General features: G+C 37.6%; 1 protein-coding gene across 1 annotated transcript in view; it reads left to right on the top strand.

The window, feature by feature from the left end:
• The first annotated feature begins 5,207 nt into the window (after positions 1–5,207).
• The window catches only part of LOC115212061 (noggin-3-like), a 45,350-nt gene continuing 23,991 nt past the window's right edge, over positions 5,208–26,566 (top strand). Inside the window, exon 1 of the mRNA XM_029780869.2 lies at positions 5,208–5,639. The gene's annotated coding sequence lies outside the window, so the exon portion shown is untranslated. The remainder of the gene's footprint in view (positions 5,640–26,566) is intronic.

Below are 26,566 nucleotides of genomic sequence, written 5' to 3'. Positions count from 1 at the left end.
ATGGAAAACCTCTATAAATGGCTGATGATTGCTCAACATTTTAAAACTGTTGTAATACTTACAATATTTAATAAAATGATGTAGCGTGAAACGATCGTACCAAATTACCGAAGTTATTCTTGTTGCTTATTTTGAGTATATATATATATATATATGTATGTGTGCGTGTGTGTTACAAAATGTATTCGCCTGTGGATCGTTGGCGATTTTCTTCCATCGTCTTCCTTTTCTCTTGGACTTTCCTCCGTCTCCTGTTTCTGACGAAGAGCTTTGCTCGAAACGTAAAACTACATTTTTTCCCCCTTCCCTGAGCATCTGCTAATATTTTGCATGTACCACGTCCTCGCGTTATTGGTTTTTTTCTTGTGTTTGTTCTCCATTCTGGGGGGACGGGGATTAACTATACATATGTGTGTGTGTGTGTGTGTGTGTACACATATACACATACACTAACCTACATAGATTACTGTGTGTGTGTGTCTGGTACGAATGTTGCTTAATGGCGTATTTGGAGTACACTAGGCGTGAAAAAAGACAACATTGCCATGTTTTCTTATGATAAGTCTTTCAAACGGAACCAGCTTAACAACAATAATTACTATAACGACAACTTCAACAAATCAGCCAATCCCAACAGTCTATAGTGTCTGGGAACGCCATAATATCGTTATATAAAAATAATGTTTTTGACGAAGATATCCAATCAAGGAAATAGATATTGCCGTAATTTGGGAAGGTCATTCTACCAATAAATATTGTTGAGTATCTTCAAATAACGTTATACAATACTTATGTTCCTTCAGATATCTTTATATGAAACTTAAGTTTCTGATGAAAATATTCAGCCAGGGAATCTGAAACTAGAAGAGATAAAACTTCGTAACTCAAAAGTTAGTAAAAAGAAAAAAAGAACACAATTAGCGACAGGGAGGAGGAAAGAGAATATAAAAGACAAACAAATTCACTGAAGTAAATGCAATTTAGGTGTAAACTGCCACATGATTTGTGCTATATGAGCCTAACATCAAACCTAACCTGAAAATAGTTGTAGAAGGGTCAGTGTTTCGTATCCTTTAACCAGAACTATACTGAGGTCTAATTTTTTCTTCTCATAAATAAATGCCAGCAGTAAATACAGCTCATAAACAAAGTTCATAAACAAAGTTCATAAACTTATTTCCTAAGCATATATCAGGGACATAACTCGTAAACAAAGTTCATAAACGCAGCTCATAAACACAACTAATAGATATAGCTCATAGTAAGTACAGCTGATAAACGCAACACCTAAACATAGCTCACCGTTCACGGCTGTATTATTATTATTATTAGGAGGAATGTATAATTAACGAGTGTTTCTATATTGCTGCCTCCACGAAACTTAGAACACTGAATCGAAATTGCTCTATAGACATTTCATAAAGGGACGAAAGCACTCATTTTTTGAAAACCAGTACATGACTGATATTTTTTTATGAAACCGGAAGGGATTTAAGCTCGGAAAGTTGAAGGAATGAAACTAAATCCTCCACTACATTTAGTCTAGTACCTAATACACCATTTCGAAAGAGAAGTAACAGGATTTGTTGAGACTTGACAAAATGTCAATTTTTACTAGACGCGTAGTTGATTTTATCAAAGAAGGAGAGGCCCTCCATAAAACCTCTGGTCGTACCTCTCGCTATGACGGTAGAACTTGTCTTATTTTGAAAATTTCATTCGCTGTTTTATAACGTTGGACCATAATCACAGATCTGTAGGGGACTGACTTATATTACTGCCACTTGTTTTTACGGAGCCCTGGTAGATGAAAAGCAAAGTCAAATCCTGATGGGATTTTGATCCTAAATTTTTTGTGGACGAATATCATCCTTATCATCATCATCCTCATCATCATCATCATCATCATCATCAGAAGCAGCAGCAGTAGTAGTAGTAGTAGTAGCAACAGTAGTAGCAGCAGTATTTCTTGATTTAATATTTCAGCTAAACTCTAAGTATATAATGTAGGAAGATGTAATCTTTGTTTTCATTTCGCAAAACTATTAACGCGTTATATAAATTGATTTGGTTCCTATCTGGAATCGAAATTACAACCAAATCAAGGCTTGATGGCATTTAAACTCGATCCCAGGATACTCGCTACAATAAAATTGGTTTCTTTTTTATGAGGCTACAAGTTTACAAAACAGTAGAATAAGATGTGACGTTTATACCTTTTCTGTGGCATAAACAGCGTTGATGAAAATAAATTATTTAATCTGAAGTTGTTTTTACTTTAAAACAAGATACATATTCATGTTTCAGTCAAGGAAGAAAGAGCATTGCTCTTGACGTTTTCCACGACATCTGTGACAAGTGGAAGGAATGAAGAACGTTATCCTTAGACGTAGAACCTCTCCAAGCGTTCGCAACAGTGTGAACTCTGCTAAAGTCAGCCGGTGACCAGCTGATGATATTAAGTCTGCTATCGAATAACTCAGAACAAAAGAGCAAGCCGTAACAATTCTGCCAGTTCAAGATAATGGATTAGTTACTATATTTTATCGATCTCGAAAGAATGAAAGGCAAAGACGAACTTGGCGAGATTTAAACTCTTAGCGAAGTGAAGCCAGAACAAATGCTCAAGGCATTTCGTTCTACATTCTAACAACTCTACCAACGTCACACGACCATCTACCAGAAAGAAACTGTGACAATCCTTTTGGCGGGTTTCTGCACAGTTTCCGCCAGCCAAATTTCACTCACAAAGACACTTCGAATGACACACGAAAGTATTCCCAAAGTGTTGAGGAATTCTATGAGAACCAGGTGACTCAAAAGTAAGTCATCTGTTTTTACGGATGAAAATTGCGAGTACTTAGAACGAGTAAACTAAAAGTATTAAACAAGATATTGAACTTGTGACAGAGTCTACTACATTCGGAGATGTGGTATAAAGTTTTTTCCCGTTTTTGCTTGCTTCTTTCTTTATTTTTGATCCTAAGGTCAAAAGTTCTACAACGGAAGTGCAAGAGCTCCACACAGGGATTGAACTTGAGATACAATTTCTTCATCCCCGAAACTTTTCCCTGGTAGTTTATCATCCCCACCAAGAAGGATAAAATAAAAACAATAATATGAAATTTAAAAAAGGACTACATACAACCTATTCATTTACATACAAAGATCTAGTATATTAATTCTATTGGTCGTATTTCAGCCAATCAGCAAGTGAAGATGGTACAAACAGAGGTGTGTATCTTCGGAATGCCAGATAGAAATGGTGGGAGGATCGGAGTGTTTATTTATTTATTTATTTATTTATTTTTATTTAAATATATATTTTTTCGTTTAGTTGTTTCGGTGACTAAACTGTGGCCATGCTGGAGCACCGCCTTCAAGAATTTTAGTCGAATAAATCGACCCCTTTACCTATTGTTTTTAAGCCTGGTATTTATTCTATCGGGATTTTTTTGACGAACCGCAATGGCGAGGGACAGACGCAAATACAAATAGATATATATACACAGATATATATATACGACGGGCTTCTTTTAGTTTAGTTTTACTTTTAGATTAAATCCACTCACAGGGTTTTGGTTAGCCCGAGGTTTCAAACGACAGTTGCCTAAGGTGCTATGTAGTGGGATTGAACCCGAAACCATGTGGTTGGGAAGCAAGCTTTTTACCACTCAGCCACCCTGTACCTATGTATATATGTATATTTTTTTTCATGTTTGTTTTTACGTTGCTTCGGCGTATCTATCTATCAATCTATACATACATACATACATACATACATACATACAAACGTACGTGTGAATGTGTGTGTGTGTGTGTGTGTGTGTGTGTGTGTGTGTGTATGTGTGTGTGTGTGCGTGTGCGCGCGTATGTATGTAGTAATTAATTGAAGGAGTGTTAGTTGGTCAGAGCCGATAGAAGCAACAACAGCAGCAGCAGCAATAGCCCCACCTTAACTATAGCATCAATAACACAAGTGATAGAAAGAACATCAACATCAACAACAACTATGTAACCAAGCAACATTAGCAACAACAACAACAACAAAAAGTAATAATAAAAATATTGCCGAAAATGAAAGTACTAATAACAAAACCAATGTCAGTATCTGTAGTAGCAGCAGCAAAAAGAGATCAACAGCAGCAGCAGCAGCAACAGCAGCGTAGTCAGCAGCTGCGCTAGGTACTTAGGCCAGCATCAACGCATCACTCTGAAATTTGTATCTGAGGAAGCCTCGCCGGTCGGGTGGAAAAGAAAATATTCTGGAGACGGTGGTAAAGAAGAAATACTTCTAAGGCTGATATAAAACTGAATTGGGATACAAGAAGGAAAGGAAGGAAATAGAAAGAAGGAAAGAAAGAGCGAAAGAAAGAAAGGAAGAAAGTAAATAAACTTGGAAAAAAGTTTGTAAAATATCAACGGGAACAAAACTGACCAAATCACATATACATACACAATCACATATACATATATATATATAATATATATATATATATAATATATATATATATATATATATATATATATATACAGGGATTTCAGGCAAAATTCTTCATGACAGATTTACTGGTTACTTACTAACAGTAAATTAATAGTATTTTATAAAAACAACAAAAGCAAAAAAATTTTTTTTTTTACATCCAGTATCAAAAGTAGATGCTGTTATTATCATTATTATACAAAATTTCTCATCGTTTTGTTCGTTAACAGAAAATTAATTTATTCCTGTTGAGTCCATAACAGCCATCACCAAAGTTCCCGTCTCTGTCGAACCTTGACAAACCTATAATCAATTACCTACGCGCGCGCATACACACAAATACACACGTATACATACACATATATATACGTACACATACATATATACACGTACATATATATATTCCAAATATATATATATATAGTTCTGTAGTATTTTGTTAAAAACGTAGTGTAAAGTTCGTCCACCTTCAGATTTCACCCTGTGCTATCCAATAGTAAGTAGTATTATACGCACTTCCAGATAGGTGTTTGGGTTTCTTTAGTGTGTGAATAAATAGCTGACTCCAACTCATATATATATATATATATATATATATATATATATATATATATATATATATATATATATATATATATATATATATATATATATATATATATATATATATACATACATACATACATATATATATATAATATACATACATACATACATACATACATACATACCAATTTTCAATATATATCAGCAGCTCCAAAGAGAAAAAAACATTGTGTCTAGAAGTACGAACATAATATCGGTATTTAGTCAGCATTAGATAAACTTTTCCATGAAAACTAAAGTAGACAACTTTTCCATTTACTGCAAAAAAAGAAAAGTAAAACGAAGATTATTTCCTTAAAAATAAAACATCAACGAAAAGAAATAACACTTTTTTGTAAATTATCTACTCTGATAATCAATTTCTGATTGACGAAATAAAACGAAAATAATTAACAAATATTTGAAAGAGAAACAATAAACATTGAGACAAATAGAAAAATCATAAACACCCAAGAACGATTGTAAGCAGTGCACCCGTGTGCTGTTGTGATTCAACTGGGTATCAAAAGAATAGATTTACAATTGTTGGAATATCACTTCACATCAAACTGTAAGTGGTTTAACCTTTTTTTTCTTTTTGCTTTTTTTTCTCGGAATTTATCTTTTTGTTTTGACTCATTTTTTTTTTAATCTTCAATTGCGTTCTCTACTTCCTTCCTTTCTATTTTTGTTTCTTGTTCATTTCTTACAATTTTTTTTCTTGCTTTTGTATGTATTTATTTATTATATATTTATTTAATTCTCTTTTGCTTTCTTTCTTTTTTATCGTTCTTTGCGTCTTTCTTTCAATGTCTTTTTCTTTCTCCCTCTCGCGTTTGAGCTATAGAAATATACATACCCACACGTGTCTGTTTGCGCACGCGTGTGTGTAGTTTGAAACTCTCGTAAATACCATGCAAGGAACTTGCGCTCCTTGAGTAACTTTACAACTGAAGAATATATAAGAACACAAATGAGTTTCAGAATTTGCGACAGTTGCTTTGTTGGCATTTTATTGATATATTCCTAGGATCTTTTCGGTTTGACCGGCAGTTTTTGACATAATTTCTAGGTAACTAAACACTTTTAAACTTCGTATACTGGTAGAATGTGTTTATAAAACATCTTTTTCTCTTGGCTTTATTGAGAAAATTCTATAGTTTGTAAGATATTTGTTGTTTTTTTTCTTCAATTTCTGCAATTTCAACCAATCACTGACGTCTATTGAGGTGAAAACATTCTGTGTCGTATGAATATGTCCCTCCTTTATGAAACAAATTGGGTTTATTTACATTTCTGAAGAAAAAAATACCCTTCTCCCCACCCCTAACCCTAACCCCAAAACAGATTGAAATACAATAGATCGATTCTAGGGTCATAATTATGGGTGACAATTTCATATGACACCGCTAGAAAAACTGCCGTTCAAACCGAAAAGATCCCATTCCTAGATTACATCATGGCAAAAATCTGCCATCTTCAGGTGATTTTAAACAAACAGGTAAAGAAGGAAATAAAGTCCAATACCCGGCCTTTCCTGGCATCCTACGTGTTGAGATACCGAAATTCTGACGAATCCTGCAACTGAGCACACACACACACATACATGTGTGTGTATATATATTTCTTTACTGCTCACAAGGGGCTAAACATAGAGGGGACAAACAAGGATAGACGAAGGGATTGAATCGATTATATCACCCCCAGTGCGAAACTGGTACTTTATTTATCGACCCCGAAAGGATGAAAGGTAAAGTTGACCTCGGCGGAATTTGAACTCAGAACGTAACGACAGACGAAATACCACTAAGCATTTCACCCGGCGCGCTAACGTGTCTGCCATATAAATATATGTATGTAGGTATGTGCGTGTGTGTGTGTACATGCACGTATGTATGTGTGCATGTATGTATGTAAGTGTATTGTGTGTGTATGAGAGAGAGAGGGGAGAGACGGAGAGAGAGGGGGAGAGAGAGAGATAGAGAGAGAGAGACTTTCAGCTCCCTCGTCTCTTTAAATACAAGGTCATTGTGTCTTGTTGAAGACATCGTTGTTTAATCTCACCAATGATGTTTGGATTTAAAACTTGATCTATTTATTAATTCAGTCTCACCGTGATCAACTTAACCTTTCATTGAATTCTCCAAATAATTGTTTCTCTACCCAACCAGTGTATAACCTTGTATATTTATTTACTGATTCTCTCATCTTTAGTTTGGCCTATGCTTCTCTGATGAAGTCATAATAAGAGCGAAACATATCTGAAGTTACCTCCCGCAGTTGCCGAAATAACTAAATAATATTATTCATTAACTGATGTTATTTTTCCCTACCACGAAATTTTAGTTTTACGATAATGGGTATCTTCTGAACCAGTCGTATTACACCTATACGAAAACTTTTCCTGCCACTGATCTCTCTATATATTCCCATAACTTGCGCCGGATTAAAAAGAAACACACACGCCATATCGACGTTACAGAATATGAACCAGCTCTATTCGTAACTAGACCACGGGGCTCCCGACTTTATAAAAATCACTTCTTTCACGATTGTTTTTATGATTTTCTGACTTGATATAATCACTCTCTAGTGAGGGCGCATGGCATTATGGTTAAGGTGTTGCGAGCTGGCAGAAACGTTAGCACGCGAAATGCGTAGCCGTATTTTGTCTGCCGTTCTGAGTTCAAATTCCGCCGAGGTCGACTTTGCCTTTCATCCTTTCGGGGTCGATAAATTAAGTACCAGTTACGCACTGGGGTCAATGTAATCGACTTAATCCATTTGTCTGTCCTTGTTTGTCTCCTCTGTGTTAAGCCCCTTGTGGGTAGTAAAGAAATAGGTTAAGGTGTTGCACTCACAATCGCTAGATCATGGTTTCAATTCCTACGACCGGTTGGCACGTTGTGTTCTTGAGCAAAAAATTTCATCTAACGTTCAGACAACGTCGATGTGATGGAGCGAGTGAGTTAAAGTGCGCCACGGACATTTGATCAGTATTAACATCATTTGCCCAGGCCGTTCAGCAAAAGCCGAACGCTCATACATCATCCTCGACGGAAGAGTCCATCAGTATCACTCTATACTCACAGATTTCCCATTCTGTCTCCCACGATTCCTTCAAAATATATTTATGATTCCTCTTCCGCCTTTTTATGCGATCTTTGTAAGTTTTCTTACTACACTTTTACGTTTTTAACGATTTTCTTTTGCTTACTTTTTACTATTTGGCGTGTATCAGCATTTTAGATTTAATTGTACAGATTAAATAGGCGCAGGAGTGGCTGTGTGGTAAGTAGCTTGTTTACCAACCACATGGTTCCGGGTTCAGTCCCACTGCGTGGCACCTTGGGCAAGTGTCTTCTACTATAGCCTCGGGCCGACCAAAGCCTTGTGAGTGGATTTGGTAGACAGAAACTGAAAAGAAGCCCGTCGTATATATGTGTATATATATATATATATATATATATATATATATGCGTGTGTGTGTTTGTGTGTCTGTGTTTGTTCCCCTAGCATTGCTTGACAACCGATGCTGGTGTGTTGTCCCCGTTACTTAGCGGTTCGGCAAAAGAGACCGATAGAATAAGTACTGGGCTTACAAAAGAATAAGTCCCGGGGTCGAGTTGCTCGATTAAAGGCGGTGCTCCAGCATGGCCGCAGTCAAATGACTGAAACAAGTAAAAGAGTAAAAGAGAGTAAGAGTATTGACCCAGATTTTTCTTATTTATTTAGATAGTCTGTAGCTACTTCCCGCGTATCAATCCATTGATTAGACGTGCCTTTTTTTATCCATCTAGCTCTTGCTGTGGATATATTTTCTGGTACCCTGCTTTTTCTGGTGTCACGTGAACTTCCGCCAAATGTCTAATCGGCAAAACTTTAGTTTCCTTAACGTAATATTTCAAGTTCAGGCACGTCTGTGTAGTTACGACGCTCGTTTAGCAACTACGTGGTTTCCAGTTCAGTGTCACTGAGAGGCACCGTGGGTAAGTGTCACCAATGCCTTGTGAGAGAATTTGGTGTGTGTGAGCGTGTGTGTGTGTGTGTGCGTGTGTGTGCGTGCGTGTGTGTGCGTGTGTGCGTGTGTATGTATGTATGTATGTATGTATGTATGTATGTATGTATGTATGTATGTATGTATGTGTGTGTGCGTATATTTGTGTTTGTCCCTATCAACGACTGACAACCAGTATTTGTTTATGTCCTTGTAACCTAGCGGTTCGTTGAAAGAGACCGATAGAATAAGTCCTAGACGTAAAAATAAGCCCCGAGGTCGATTTGTTCGACTAAACTCTTCAAGGCCGTACCCTAGCATGGCCGCTTTCCAATGACTGAAACAAGTAAAACATAAAGACAAAACTTCTCGTGATTTACTAGCTTCCAGTATTTCCTAATTTCGACAAAATTCGGACAAAATTCTTAGCGACATTTCTTCCGATACATTACGGTCTCAATTCAAGTCACACCGGGGTCAACTTTGCCTTTCTTCCTTTGAGGGTCGATAAAAACAAGAACTAGTTTAGCACTGAGATCGATGTAATCGACTGGCTCCACCCCCACCCCCCAACTTCAAATTTTCAGGCGTTGCGACTAGAGTAGAAACGGATTCTATCCAATAGTCTCTGGTTATTCAAACTTGTCCTCGTTAGTTCCCTAATGATTGGTTGTGGTTCTCTCTGAAAGCCAATGGTGTCATCGTTTGCAAGAACTCCTCGGCCCAGGTGTAGTTTTGTTTTGGTATTTGCTTTCCCTACGGAGGTTTATACATACTTACATACATACATACATACATACATACATACATACACGCATATGTGTATGTGTGTGTGTATATATATATACATATAAAAACACACACACACACACACACACGCACACACACACACAGACACACACACATATATATATATATATATATACATATATATATATATATATATATGTTGAACCGTTAATCTTTACGCATTTTTTTCTCTCTCCGTTTTTTTTCCTCTTCATCCTTTCTGTCGAAGAGCGTAGACTCGAAACATAAGAGACTTTTCCATTCTTCCCGAGCATTAAACTAAAACACCTGCTTGTTGTTCTTATACCTATCTTCGTCTTTTGTTTTCTGTAAATTTGAACTATATATATCATTTGTATTTCTACTCTCCGCGGAGTCATAATTTTCTTTGCAGCATTAAAACAGAGTTCTCTCCCGCTGACTATACGCGTTTACTGGGTAGGGATAAGATGTACAGAGTATAGAAATTAGTTCTTTGAATTAATAACACACACATATATATATATATATATATATATATATATATATATATATATATATATATATGCATACATATATACATATACACATATGTGTGTGTATGTATATACATACACACATACATACATACGTACACACAAATATATATATCTATATGCATACATATATATATATATATATACATATGTGTGTGTGCGTATGTATATGCATACATACAGGTTGTTCAGGCTACATTTGACAGTGCGTATAAAAGGAAAAGAAAACAATATCCCATCCAAAAATAAGAGCATTTTTAAAAACCAAGAAAATGGCTGGAAGGTAACAGCATACTCAGCTTCTACCACACCTTTGTGACGGCTTCGAAACCTGGCGCATGCATTCCTTATTGTGTTCCTAAGCAGATCATCAAACAAACACCTTGATCTTGGCCACCAAGTTCGTCCTTATTCTTACAGGCAAAGCACTTGGTGTCTTTCCCGACCTCACCCCCCACACAGTAATCCATGGAATTGCAATCAGGGAAATTAGGAGACCAGAAATTGGGGATAGTGAAGTCGTGAAATTCTCCAACAACTACTTCTGACTCTCTCCTGAGGTATGGTAAGGGTAAGGAACCGAATCCTTCTGCCACACATCGCCTTCCAGCAGTAACCCTCTCCATGCAGGCTTTGCCCACGGTCTCCAGGGTCTGAATGGAGCCTAAGGCCTCTTTGTTCAAATGTATGGAGCGGCATAACGACACCATCACTGGAGACACACCCAAAACCACCATAGTTTCAGGAAAGTTGGTTCTCATGATACATGGAATATCACATAGATTGTAGGCAAGCCACCTATTGTTCTGGGTGTTGTGACACTGGTTCTGGCAAAGTTTTCATCTGAAAAAAAAAACAGATCATCCTCAGCATGTTCAGGGGCATCTTTGCCTTCATAAAGTGGTTCTCTTAGGCTTTGTGTCAGAATTTATCCCTTGCACTTCTTGTACGAACGGTAGCGGCAGTTCTAATACAGAACCAATTTCATGGTGGCGACTCCAGCACCCATCTCCCTCGCCAAAGCTCGGATTCCCTTGCTTATAGAACACATTTCTTGAAAGGATGCATACAAAATTTTGTATGCAACTTTTCAAGAAATATGTTAACCTTTGTTCTGTTAGCTCAAAGTAACCCTGAAGAAGTTCTGCTCCATTTAGTTAAAAATGATACTTTTCTTCAGTTCTTAGGGCTAGAACTGAAACATATATGTTGGTATTTTTGGCATTTCCCATTTCCATTTGAACTTTACAACTTATAATTTATTAGTATTGTTATTTTGTAAAAATTTCAACATCTTTATATCATGCAAATAAATTATTCATACATCCATCTTTCTTCATTTTCTTTCTTTCAATATTAATAATATGTATTACTATAATGATTCCTAACACATCGCAGAGACTTTCTCATTATATGATAATGATTAACTAGTGAGATGCTTTGGATTATATAATCCCTAATGTGGATCTAACATCCTCGAATTGAGTGTATATATATATATATATATATATATATATCACAATCAAGGAACGGCCATAATAGGCCATTCACCCACTAGAAATAACAGCCAAAGCTTCAACCGCAAAATAACATCAATTCCGTAAACCAGGAGAAAATTAAAAAACATTTACCCTGTAATTTCTTATACGATGCACCGTTTCATCTACTGTTTAATGGTAAACTAACCTGATTAAATTAAATCAAGCCAATAATCCATAGGCCCTTAGAATCATCAGTAAGAAATAGCCAAGTCGGAACAGATATTTTCACGAGGCATTTCCGTCCCTGCCTCGGCAATATCTGACCTAAAATTTTCAAATCATCGCACTCGCGCCAAATTTATCGGCAGCAAATAAATATAAGCCGCCGATTCCATTACGGAATTAACCAGAAAATTCATAATTAATCAATATAGGGTGGCAAAAAATTTTGTAGAATTTTTTTGCCACCAGCGGCCTAGTGGGAAAAAATTAAATAGTCATAGACCATTTTTAAGTTCAACATCACAATCAAGGAACGGCCATAATAGGCCATTCACCCACTAGAAATAACAGCCAAAGCTTCAACCGCAAAATAACATCAATTCCGTAAACCAGGAGAAAATTAAAAAACATTTACCCTGTAATTTCTTATACGATGCACCGTTTCATCTACTGTTTAATGGTAAACTAACCTGATTAAATTAAATCAAGCCAATAATCCATAGGCCCTTAGAATCATCAGTAAGAAATAGCCAAGTCGGAACAGATATTTTCACGAGGCATTTCCGTCCCTGCCTCGGCAATATCTGACCTAAAATTTTCAAATCATCGCACTCGCGCCAAATTTATCGGCAGCAAATAAATATAAGCCGCCGATTCCATTACGGAATTAACCAGAAAATTCATAATTAATCAATATAGGGTGGCAAAAAATTTTGTAGAATTTTTTTGCCACCAGCGGCCTAGTGGGAAAAAATTAAATAGTCATAGACCATTTTTAAGTTCAACATCACAATCAAGGAACGGCCATAATAGGCCATTCACCCACTAGAAATAACAGCCAAGGCTTCAACCGCAAAATAACATCAATTCCGTAAACCAGGAGAAAATTAAAAAACATTATATATATATACGACGGGCTTCTTTCAGTTTCCGTCTACCAAATCCTCTCACAAGGTTTTGGTCAGCCCGAGGCTATAGTAGAAGACACTTGCCTAAGATGCCACGCAGTGGGAGTGGGCCCGGTACCATGTGGTTGGAAAGCAACCACATAGCCACGTCTATATATATATATATATATATATATATACACGACGGGCTTATTGTCAGTTCCCGTCTACGAAATCTAGTCATAAGGCTTAGGACAACCCGAGGCTAGAGTAGAAGACATTTGCCCAAGGTGTCACACACTGAGAATGAACGCTGAACTACGCGCTTGAGGTTGAGCAAGCTTCTTATTACACAGCCACGCCTGCCCTTATATACGCGTATATATATATATATATATATATATATATATATAATATATATATATATATATATGTATGTATGTATGTATGTATGTATGTATGTATGTGTATATATGCATGCATACACACACGCGCGTGACATTTTTGAGTGTCAGAGAGTTTTGGCTCTTTCAGCATTAAACCCCTCTGCCCGGTTAACTCAGCTGAGGTTGATGAAGTCACAACTGGCGTCCCAGCCTTCCCACTTCATCCAAAGTCACATAGACGTAAGACATCATAGCACCGTCAAATAGATGGCATTGGCGCTTTCATGTGTGTGTAAATATGTATACAAAACAGGTTACTGATGCTTCATTTTATTCTAAAACCCAAAACTATAACGTTATGACTGGAGGTTAATTTTGTGATGCATAGGTTCCAGAGCATTCTCTTACTGGTTTGATAAATAAATAATTATTTAAATAAATAAAGAAATAAATAAATATGGTCATGGTTCGAATGGTTTCGATCATAGGTCAACTTGACCGGAGCTGACCTGAAGATAAACAACCAGCTAGCTGAGCAACCACTCAGCAGTATGGTTGAGGAGTTTCCAATGCTGACATGTCTATCCAACAAAACAAACATGACGTTACATTCAAAGGTCACAATAACCTAGCTGACAGATTTTTACTTTAATCTAAAAAACTATCGCTAATTCAATCACTTAAATCTCAAACTCCAGCAAATAGCCATAAGGATCTGTGCTGTCTATTTTGTTCGTTCGTTTATTCAAAAAATTTTTTCAAGCAGTTGCGGATGCGCTTCTTATATTCATCTGCTAAGACATTGAGATCAAAACCTCCACCAAATAGGTAATCATATGGGAACTAACTGTCCTGGAAAGAAGAGAACAGGAGGTTTATTATAAGACGCTCTCCATATACCAGGAGCTGGAGGAGAGCAGTGCAGGAACTATGGCTAGCAGGGCACTTCTTGGAGGAAATTGAAATGAGCTTTTACGGGGCGAGCATTGTGCAAAGCTGTTTAGGTTTGAAGTTATTTGTGAAGCAAAGAGGAAGACCATAATTTCCATTAGTGAAGCTGTACAGGAGGCCATTGGATGACTTTGGATGAAGAGGGAAGACTGGGACGCCAGTTGTGACTTGATCAACCCCAGCTGAGTTAACCGGGCGGAGGGGTTTAATGCTGAAAGAGCCAAAACTCTCTGACACTCAAAAATATCACTTATGATGCAATTGTATTGATATAGAATTAGTTTAGAAAACAGTAACAGGGTTAGCATTGTTATTGCTGACTAAAATAATTTTTAGTGACAACACACAAACCCACTGAACCTTCACATGGTGAAGTCTCTTCTCTCTGTCTTTTTTTTTTCTGTCGCTACAACAGTGGTTCTTGCCCCTCAAAACATGCTGGACTCGTATCCCCACCATTAGGCATCCCCTGACCCATTCGTCCGTCAGATACGTATAAAAGCATCGGCATCAAAATCCCTGAGCAAATGCACTGTGTAATACAAAGAATAGTTAGGGAGTGAGTTGTTCTTTCGTAATTCTTTCTTTCAAGATTATAAAATGTGTGAGTGTGAGTGTGTGCGCGCGCGTCTGCATGGGTATATGCATCCGAAGTAAGCCAGTGTCAGTAGATGTCATGCTTGTTGCGTTTAGCGATAGACTCCTTTTCAAGTTCTGTTGCTCTTATTCTCATTAGAAACAGGATCTTTTCTCTCCTGCTCTTTTACTTCCCATCTTTTATGTTTTTTTTCCTCTTCACATGTTTTCCTTCACTTCGAAATGTTTTTTATGTTTCACCACATTAGTTCGCGCTCGGCCTGATAGTTATCATTTTAATGTTATACAATATTTACATTGTTTAGTACCTTGACGTATCACCTTCGTGTGCAACCTTAATATGTTTCTTAGGTGTATCATCCTTCTGTGAAGCATTAATGTGCCATCGCACTAGGATATCTATGAATTATAACATGAAGTTTTTAACGATAAAGCCATTGCAATACAATTGACCGTAGACAGTTCGTTTTCTCCGAATTCACTTCAGAATGAAAGTATATAAAAGGGAATGGCATATATCACATGCACGCACATACACACATACACACGCGCACACACACCCCATGCACATTTACACATACACATACTTTATAATCTGAAGAATGCAACACGTTAACATATGGATTAGGGTTCAATATCCAAGCAACGTGAAACTCACAACTACTTGTATTGCACACTTAAAACTGAATAAGCCGTATATATCTTGATTTTGGTTATAACTAAGGAGAAGAGTCTGATGAGGTAATTTCAAAAAGCCAATTTATATTTCGCTTTATTCATTGCGAGCGTTTCAATTGATCTCATTGAAAAAATTGTCGCCACTTTCAACAACACCCCTCCTATACAGATGACAAGAGCCTTCACTCCTCCCTAACTCTCCCTAAACATGGATTATCTGCACGAAACCTACACACCACACGCCAAACTTGCATTGATTTTGGAAACGGAGACCATGTGAGTATCTTCCAGTGGGGCCAGACCAACCTTGTTTCATTTAACAGCAAAAAATTCAAGCACCACTCACACCAAGAAAACACTCCCGTGCCACAAAACCTTTAAACATGGGTGACACGCGATTAGAATCCCCAAAATTGCTCCAAATGCTGTGTTTCACTATCACTAAGAATCTCTCCCGATGAATGTATATCTTTAGTATAGATCTGCATCCCATAGATTAGTTTCTCTCTTTCGGGCCAGAAAATTTATTTGCTCCCAACAGCCGCTGGCACTCTACAGGGTTTAAGTAAGACGCGCAATATATCTTTAGCTGCAATATTTTAAGTAAAAATTTGTCAAATGAGTCAAATGTGTCAATTAACGGTGTCGTTGATAATTTTTTTCCTTACCTCAATGACGCCGGTGGCATATATCGAATCTCCCCTTATAGAACTATATTCATTAAAAAGTATAAAACTATATTATCACCCTCAATTTTGAGAAACAAACACTTATAACTTTTTTTCTTTTAAAACTTCATTGTAGGAGATTGATACAATGCCTCGAATTGAGCTCTATCATTTAAGCTTTATTAAAATATAGTTTGTTTTTAATATAAAAAAGTTAATTATACTTAAATCCAATTTTTTGTCTGGGCTTTTTTTTTTCATGATATTTTACCACACAACTTTTTTAATACAAATTTCTGTTGCATGAGAACAAAACTATGAAATTCTTCATGCTTTCTTCTATCATTGAAGCTAAGATAAATATATTTTTCTTTTAAAATATAAAAAAAAGTTATTTAGATCTAAACTTGAATGGTAGCGTTACTTACTCTCCTATAACGTTGCTACAAATTTTGAGGTAAACTTTTTTCTATTAGATAAAATCTCAATTTTGTTATGCCGAAATGTAGCTAGGGAGCAGTCCTCTTCAAAAATGTTAACAGTTTTCAATTTGATTAAGAACTGAATTAACAACAAGCTCTGAAAGATGCTGCATGTGAGTAAATTGCGGCCTTAGTTGAATGATATTATATACACTATCAGCACCCAGACATCTATCTAAACTGCAGAAAGGAAATTTTTAGAACTTGCCCAGGGGAAAGAAAATATATTTTACCGTACCTGCGGGTTCCATCATGACTGTAAGTAGCAGTTCTCCCCCTTCGGCTCTTTCACCACAAAAACTTGAGAACTCGGCAATGAGTTTAACCAAATCATACAAAAACGATCACATATGTGCCTTAGTATGGGTCTTAGCGTTCAGACATCCGCCTAACACCGCCTTTCCCCACCAAAATAAACCCCCACACATGTAGTACACCTACACGAAGGGTTTAACCAAAGCATACACAACGAACGCGCCGGCGGCACTTATGCAACCTAACATGATTAGATGTTCGAACATCTGCCCAGCATCCCTATCCCGAAAAAACGCTACATGTATGGTACAGCAGAACACATTCCCATCCTAAACGAATACCAAACCCCTTAACCCTACACACATTTCCAGAAAACTGTTGCATTCTTACCCGGTCTTCATATTACTGAAACTTCATACCACACATCGGTCAGACCTTACTCCAGCTCCTCTTTCCAGGAAATTTTGAAGTTCCCTTCAGTTTTTTTGTAAACAGACTTATGTAAACAGACACCTCCTTGTCCTTTCTTGGATAAATTTGCTACGCAAGGAGACGCTATTGGGACATATTTTTCCAGTCCCTTTCCTTAAGCTGCTTCATGTCAAGTCGCTCCTTTTTACCCACGACATTTGCAAAAGATAGAATGTTGTTGATGTCGTTACTGATCGCAGTGTCTTTCCGTTAAAACGAATGGCTCCAGCTCTAATCTTTTTGTGTCCCACCCTATTCTACAAGTGTAACGTGTCTAAGCTCGGTGCTTTATCTGCATATTTTTATTCTTCGTTGTCGTTTTTTATTTTTTGTACATTTTTTATTCTTTTTCTTTTGAAAATAATTTGGAGGCGTGTGTCATTGCGTTACTGTTACCAACCTCTGTGGAGGCACCTTTTTCCTGCTACTTCTCAAGCTTCCAGTCTGCAACCATATGTACATATTGTAAATTGCTAATTGGCAAAGACATTGAGACAGTTAAAATGTCTTAAATCAAACCTCTAATTCTAATCCAGGTAATGGGATAAGCTTACCCAAGCTCTAGTTTTGATAATAGAAAGTCTTCCTGGAAGAAAACAACTTTTAGTTTTTCATAAGGTAATTAATCTGCCTAAAAAAAAACATCCTCTTTGCAGACCTCTTACACAGGCATCCATTTGATCAAACCTACTACATCAACAAAAGCAATATTCCTTTCTACTATAGTCACAAGGCCTGAAATATTGGTAGAGCAAGCTAGTCGATTACATCGACTTCAGTGCTCGCTTGATATTTATTTTATAAGGCGGCGAGCTGGCAGAAACGTTAACACGCCGGGCAAAATGCTTAGCGATATTTCGTCTGCCGTTACGTTCTGAGTTCAAATTTCGCCGAGGTCGACTTTGCCTTTCATCTTTTCAGGTCGATATATTCGACTTAATCCGTTTGTCTGTCCTTGTTTATCCTCTCTGTGTTTAGCCCCTTGTGGGTAGTAAAGAAATAGGTATTTCGTCTGCCGCTGTGTTCTGAGTTCAAATTCCATCGAGGTCGACTTTGCTTTTCATCCTTTCGGGGTCGATAAATTAAGTACCAGTTACGTACTGGGATCGATCTAATCGACTGGCCCTTTCCCCCAAAATTTCGGGCCTTGTGCCTAAAGTAGAAAAGGATATTTATTGTATCCACCTTGAAAGGAATAAAAGGCAAAGTCGACATCGACGGAATTTGAACTCAAAATCTAAAGACAGATGAAATGCCGCTAAGCATTTTACCCGGTGCGCCGACGATTCTGCCCGCTTACTGCCTGAACAACAACATTAATAAAGTAATGAAAATAAAGAAAATAAGATGAAAATACCATAAATAACTGAAAGGATTGGGTGCATAAGTTATCTAATTTTATGAAATATCATATACGAGAGAAGGGGGGAGGGAGTGAAAGGCGGTGTCAGGGTTGTACACAACATTACTATAATTCATTTATTCCAGCAGATGGTTTTTATTGAGAGACAGTTTGTTTTTGTGTTATTTTACATATCGTATCATGAGACTGGCCTAGTTCCCTCAGCTAAAGTTGATAAAGAGTTCAGACACGGAAATCTTGACTCTAATTAATGATAATCAAAGGGCTACGGTATCAGATTTCTTTATGGCTACAAAAGTATGTGCTTGTGGAAAATGTCTAAACTTCGTTAGCTGATGGTGGATTGTATTTTGCATGCGCACACACACTTACGCGCAAAAGTATGTGTGTATTACGTACGTATACACACACACTTACACATATATATGTACATATATATGTGTGTGTTTGTGTGTGTGTGTGTGCGTGTGTGCGTGTGTGTGTGTGTGCATGTGTGTGCGTGCGTGTGTGCGTGTGTGTGTGTGTGTGAGTGTGTGTGTGTGTGTGTGTGTGTGTGTGTGTGTGTGTGTGTGTGAATGTTCGTACGTACGATGGTAGGCTGAAATGTTCATAGGCTGACAAAAAAAGGAGTGATGCTAGAATTGTGAATTCTTACATGCATTAATTTCAATTCATCTTATTAATAACTTCATTGTTTCTTTCTAGGAAAATTGACATCTAGCTTCAAAAGTAACTGGCAGCAACAGCAGATATGGCGTCATCATCACTTCTGTACTAGTTCCCAGCCAAATGTGTTTTTTTCATGTTGGGGGACAGGTGATAGTCAGATGGGGCTAAATCAGGAGAATAGAGAGATTGATCAACCAGTTCAAAGCCACAATCAAACAAGGCAGCCATTGAAAACGACTTGTGTGTTGGAGTTTTCTCCTGATGAAACAAGACCCCTATCGTCAGTTTTCCTGGGTGTTTGGTCTTGGTAGCCTTTCCTATATGCTTCAACAAGTTGGCATAATACGCTCCATTGATGTATGGCCTCTTGGAAGATAGTAAACACAATGCCTTTTACATCCCTAGAAACTGAGGCCATCTACCCTTCAGATTAAATTACCTTGGTCTTCTGTGGAGCAGGTGAGGAGGGGTGCTTCTAATGCATGGACCGTCTCTTTGTCTCTGATTCAAAGTGATGAACCCGACACTCATCCTGGCTTAGAAAACTATCAAGAAAACCTGTTGGATCTGCCTCAAACAATATCAGATTTCCTCGTGTTGTGATCAGCGTGGTGCGTATTTGATCAGGTGTCAGAAGACATCGCACCTACCGAACAAAATCCTTCACCATACCATGTTCATTGGGCAGAATATTCTCAGGATATACTAATAGCATTGGCTATTTGATTTATAGTCAATCGCTTGTCATCCATCACCATGTGGTAAGCACGATCATCTTTTTCCTCAGTTGTGACAGTTGCAGGACGTCCAGACTTTGGATCATCTTCAAGACTCTCCCTTCCCTTCCTAAATTCAACTGCCCACTTTGCACTGTTAATGAAGCTGGAGTGTCATCCCCTATTGTAGCAACTATGTCAGCATGAACGTCCTTGGGGGGACTAAACCCTTTTTCTGCAGATACTTAAAAACACCACGATGCCAACTTTTGTCTACATTCTAGAGAAGCCGCCAAGAGTTACTTTTGAAGTTTTCCTTGAATAGTCAGATGTCAGTTTATCTGGAAAGAAACAATGAGGCTATCAATAAGGAGAGCTGAAATCAACGCATGCAAAATTTCACAGCTTTTACATCTCTCGTATGTATATGTATATCTATGTTCATTTATACACACACACGCACGAACACACACATACACACACACACACACACGCACACACATACATACATGCATACATACATACATACATACATACATACATACATACATACATACATACATACATACATACATACATACATACATACTTTATCTGCTCGTTAAGTATTTGCATTTTTTATTTGTTTTACAAGAAAGGCCGAAGTAGCAAAATCGGTTGAGCATCAGACAAAATACTTTGTTGTATTTAGTTCCACTCTTTTACGTTTTGAGTTCAAATCTCGCTGAAGTGGACTTTGCCTTTCATTCATCGAGGCTTGATTCAAATATCAAGGGATATTTGAATCGAATATTCCTTGATTCAAATTCATATAGCAATTCCTTACCGGATAACAGTATCACTGATTGCACAACAGAATGCCAGCCATCACATTCTGTCACATTCTGTCAAATTAGCTATTAAAAGAGTTTAGCTCCCAATATATTTCTCCACACGCTTCAGTGAACTTGTTGTTTTACAAACTGGTGCATATAACTGTTAATATTATATTATATTATATTATATTATATTATATTATATTATATTATAAGGCAGTGAGCTGACAGAAACGTTCGTACGCCGATCGAAATGCTTACTAGCATTTCGTCTGTCTTCGTGTTCTGAGTTCAAATTCCACCGAGGTCGACTTTGCCTTTCATCCTTTCGGGGTCGATAAAATCAAGAACCAGTTGAAAACTGAGATCGATGTAATCGATTTACCCTCGTCCGCCGATATTCTGACCTTGTACCAAAATTTAAAATCAATAATTTATTACATTATAAGGCGGTGAGCTGGCAGAATCGTTAACGCGCCGGACTTTTGTATGCTTAGTAGCATTTCTTCTGACTTTATGTTCTGAGTTTGAATGCCACCGAGGTGGCATTCACATCCTTTCGGATGAACGCTGAGTTGAATAAACGATAAGAAATGGAATGCCTGTCTCGAGGACACAATGTGCCGCTTGGTTCAGCAATTAAACCCACGATTTTAAGATCATAAGGGAACACCCTAACAACGAAGCAATACGCTTCATTGAGCATAAAAAAGAGGGTTCCAATAAGGATGGAATTTTAAGGGCATCTGGTGATAGAAACATTGTTCAAACTTTTATACTTATTATCATAAAAACCGCGCTGGATAAAATACTTAACGACATTTCTTCAAATTACGCCGAGATCGACTTTCATCCTTTCGGGGTCGATAAAATAAGTATAAGTTGTACACTGGGATAAATGTAAGTTATCCCTCGCCTGAAACCAATATTATCATAAACGTTAAATTCCTTTCTCACCTAAGAAATATTCTATTTTAAAAAATGCAGTACTCTCGTTTTCCATCGCCACACGAACTTATCAGAATTTTAGTCAACAAAAACCACCACTTCGAATCTGGTAATTGTTTAAGCGTTAGGTTAGATTAGTTTGAGTGGGGATTCAATGTCGTATTTCGATCTTCATTGAGTGAGACATAAGCGATAGTTTTCCATTTTAATAGTATCGTAAAGCAAGACTAGTGGTTGGCAAAACTTTGTAGAGAATCAGACGAAATGTCAAGCATATTTGCGTCCTGAGTGCCAATGCCTGTCCTTGAGTGTCTTTAGCAGAATTTCTTCAAATTTCTACAAAGACTTGTTTCTAATTCTTCACTTATATTTTCCTACAGATATTGAGCAGGAGATATTGAAGTTTATCTTCAGTCACACAAACTCATCAGTCGTGAAGAGTCTTAGAATGTGATGGCTAGTGCTTCGTTCCACATTTTCCATACCTATATGTGTGTGTGAATGTATATAGACAGCTTGCACACACACACACACACACACACACACAGGTATAACAATGTATGTTTACTCTAAGAGGTCGATCGACCTGCTAGAAATGACAATCAAATTGTCTTCAAATTGCACACTACTATCTTTAAAAGGTACACACTGAATAATGTACACAACTGAATAACAGGTGTAGATTATTTTGTGTTGTTACGAAGCTTGCTACCCAACCATATGACTTTGTATTCGATCCCACTATGCGGGACCTTGGGCAAAGTGTTACCTACTATAAACCCGGGCCGATCAAAACCTTGTGAGTGGATTTGGTAGAAGAAAACTAGAAGAAGCTCGTCGTATATATATGTGTTTGTGTGTGTGTGTATGTGTGTATGTGCGTGTCCGTGCTTAGTATGCGTGTGTGTGTGCTGCATTTGTTTGACAACTGCTGTTGGTTTGTTTACGTCAATGTAAATATAGCGGTTCGATAAAAGAAACCGATAGAACAAATACCAGGTTTAAAAATAAGTACTGGGGTTGATCTATTCTACTAGACCCTACAAGAGTGGCTCCAGTCAGGTCGCAGTCCAGATACTCAAACAAGTAAAATACAAGGATACACTTGCCTACCAGATCAGGGTTTGCTTGAGATTTGAGAACAACTACTTCCAAAAAATAGAACTCACTGGATAATGTAGTCCTAGATAAACAGTCACCGGTAAACGTCTTTAACCATAAGACTGCTCGATCAGGATTGACCTGTCACTAAAGAACTTACTTGATTTACCTTTGCACATACAGCATCGGTTTCAGGATACGATTTGTTGTTTTCTTACTTCTTTATTCAATGCTCTGTGGTGGTGGTCATTCACATTCTAATAATCGTTTACTGACGTCAGTAAGTTATTGAAAATATCCTCGAGAGAAGTGTTGAGGTGAATGCTCTCAATTTAGGCCATATAAAAGCTGAATATTAGATGAGACAGGGGAACAATAAAGATGTTACATGGTCTTGAAAGAGGGTTAGAAAGAGGGTCTTTCAATGATGTTCGAGTGTGAAGGAAGTAGAGTTCGGCCGAGTATGGATAGAGAACGTATCATTGGAAAACAAGTTGAAATAAGAATAGAAGCTAAACGAGTCGTGACTTAGAGAAGAATTGTAAACAATACTGTGAATGGCTGAAGTAGAGAATATGGTCAGTGATGCAAAGAGGGGAGAAATAATCATAAGATTCAGTTTTCTTGCTTTTCCCAGTAAAGTTCGTTTTTTTTTAATGATGTAGTAATAGAACTAGGAAAGGGGACAAAGATGGAGAGTCCTGTTGAATTCAACGACATGTGTAGAAATTTCATGAATATAGATATGTTTCTAGTAAGGCTGCATACAATAAGGAGGAACACCAAACGTCAACTAATGATGTGATATTAACGTCTGACTGATAATTGTATGCAAAAAATATCTTTGTAAAAACCTTTTCCTATCAATCCTTTTGACTGTTATTACTGGAAAAACAACATATGAAGAACGGTGTATGAAGTGACTGGTTTGCACTCACCGTCTTGTTACATAGAGTTACACATAGCTTTTGGACGACTCAGATGCAAAAGTGAAATATGTTTTAGAAGGGAGCTTCTACCAAGTAAGCATTTAGAGAGGAACTCTCATACGCACACACATACACATGCACGTGTTTAGTAAAAACATTTGCACTATGCTTGCACTGAAGTGTTTTGCTCAAGAACACAACGCACCAACCGGTAGGAATTGAAACCACAATCTCGAGATCTCGAGATCGAGACCCTAACCACTCTTTCTCTCTCTCACACACACACACACACACATACACACATAGTAATGAGTATATGAGTGGGTAACTATGAATGAATATGTAAGAATACATATCTGTGTACACATGTATGTATATCATTCACTTTTATTCAGTGCAAACTTGAACAGTGGTCAGCTGACCTCAGCTTAGTCTATTATTAAAAAATGTATAACTTAGGGTAAGTCATGTTTTATATATATATATATATATATATATATTTCTTAAAAATACACACTAAGTTTCAGAAATACTGAATAGACACATAAAATCAACACACATACATTGATGTACATATGTACAATCTATTCATACTTACTCGCACTCATATTGTTCCTCTCCCACACGTCTATCTTTTCTTTTCAAGGGCCTACTTAGAATTTCATATTTCCTTCAAGCATCCTTCCCATATCATATTGCTAAGTGAGACCTTTCCTCTCTGGGCTCAAGTGAAACTCTTCCCAACGTCATTCATTGGTCACAAACTGTTAGACATAGGAAAATGGCTTGATTCATTTTGTGGTTCTTGTTTTCGTATTGTTGTTATTGTTCTAGTTACTATTGATTCAGGAATTGTTGTTATTGTTGTTGTTGTTGTTGTTGTTGCATGTTATTTGTAGTTCAACTCTTTGGTCAGGCGTTGGAGTAGAGTCATTTTGGGTGTGAACATTACCTTAAGTTATACAGTTTTTAAAAACAAACTAAGCTGAGGTCAGCTGACCACTGTTCAAGTTTGCACTGAATAAAAGTGAATGATATACATACATGTGTACACAGATATGTATTCTTACATATTCATTCATAGTTACCGTCTCTTATACTCATTACTGTGTGTGTGTGTGTGTGTGTGTGTGCGTGCGTGTGTGTGTGTGAGAGAGAGAGAGCAAGAGAGTGGTTAGGGTCTCGATCTCGAGATTTCGAGATCGTGATATCAACTCCTAGACCGGATGGTGCGTTGTGTTCTTGAGCAAAACACTTCATCTCACTTTGCTACGCAATCACTTCGACACTCAACGCGTGGTACACCGTTCACCAGTTCAGGCAACGTCGATTTGGGTGGAGAGAGTGAGCTAATGTGCAGGTATGAACATTTGATCACTATAAGCAAATCATTTGTGCAAGTCGTTCGTCAATAGCTGAACACTCATCCGCCGTCTACGACGGGAGAGTCCATCATGTGTGTGTGTGTGTGTGTACATACACGCGCGCACGCATGCACACACACATGCACACTCGCATAACACACACATATATACTGTTATATGAATGTGTAAGAGAAAATGTGTGTGCATACATACATATATGTGTGTGTGTGTACGTATGTGTGCTCCATGCTTTCGTTATTTATTCATGCTTATAAAGAAGAGCCTTATTCATAACTAAGTTTTGTCAACCAACACACACACATACATACTTACAAGTATAAACACACATACATATGTATACGCTCAAGCAGCTACACTTCCCACACACATGGGAATCGAAACTGCAATCCTCCGACCGCGGGTCCGCTGCCCTAACCACTGGGCCTCCAAATATTTTGACATATTAAATCAATTTTGTTACGGCGATGACAGCGTTCCTTGAAGCTATGTTGCAGTGTGATTACTTCAGCTACGTAAGCTGACAAAATATTCGCCACATGAGACAGTGCTCGCACTTCACACTCTATTTGTGACTGCATGGTAACTATTTACGTTAGTTTAGTAATTGACAAAACCAGTGAATCAACATTCTACTCTACAATCACATAACAACTGGAATATTTCGGCCTGTAAAATGGCGGCGAGCTGGCAGAATCGTAAGCACGCCAGGCAAAAGGCTTAGCGGCATTTTGTCCGTCGTTAAGTTCTGAGGTCAAATTGCGCCGAGGCTGATTTTACTTTTCATCCTGTGGGGTTCGATAAAATAAGTTCCAGTTGAGCATTGGAGTCGATGTAAGCGACTTATCTGTTTCCCCTAAATTGCTAGCCTTGTGCCAAAATTTGAACTAAGATTTCGGCCAGTAAAAGGGCAGCGAGCCAGCAGAATCGTTAACACTGAAGAGCAGATTGTTCTCAGGAAAGCCTCAAGGCGCCTGAAGAAGTCTGGCCGCCTTGTCTTAGTCAGGGTATATTCGACGACTAGTGAAACGGTATCACTATCGCTACAGTTCACGTCGAAGACCACCAACTTACCATCCAGTTCCAGTAAGATCGAGAGTATGTCGAGTATCAAGCCTTTCCGAGATAGAGTAAGAGATGCGAAGATCGTCAAAAATAGGTGTCAAGGCGCACGTGTCGAAAACTCTGGTCTCGCC

The sequence above is a fragment of the Octopus sinensis genome, linkage group LG5 (genome assembly GCF_006345805.1).
Source record: "Octopus sinensis linkage group LG5, ASM634580v1, whole genome shotgun sequence".
Lineage (NCBI taxonomy): Eukaryota > Metazoa > Mollusca > Cephalopoda > Octopoda > Octopodidae > Octopus > Octopus sinensis.
Note: the sequence above shows the minus strand (reverse complement) of the source record. Positions and strands in the feature narration are given on the sequence as shown.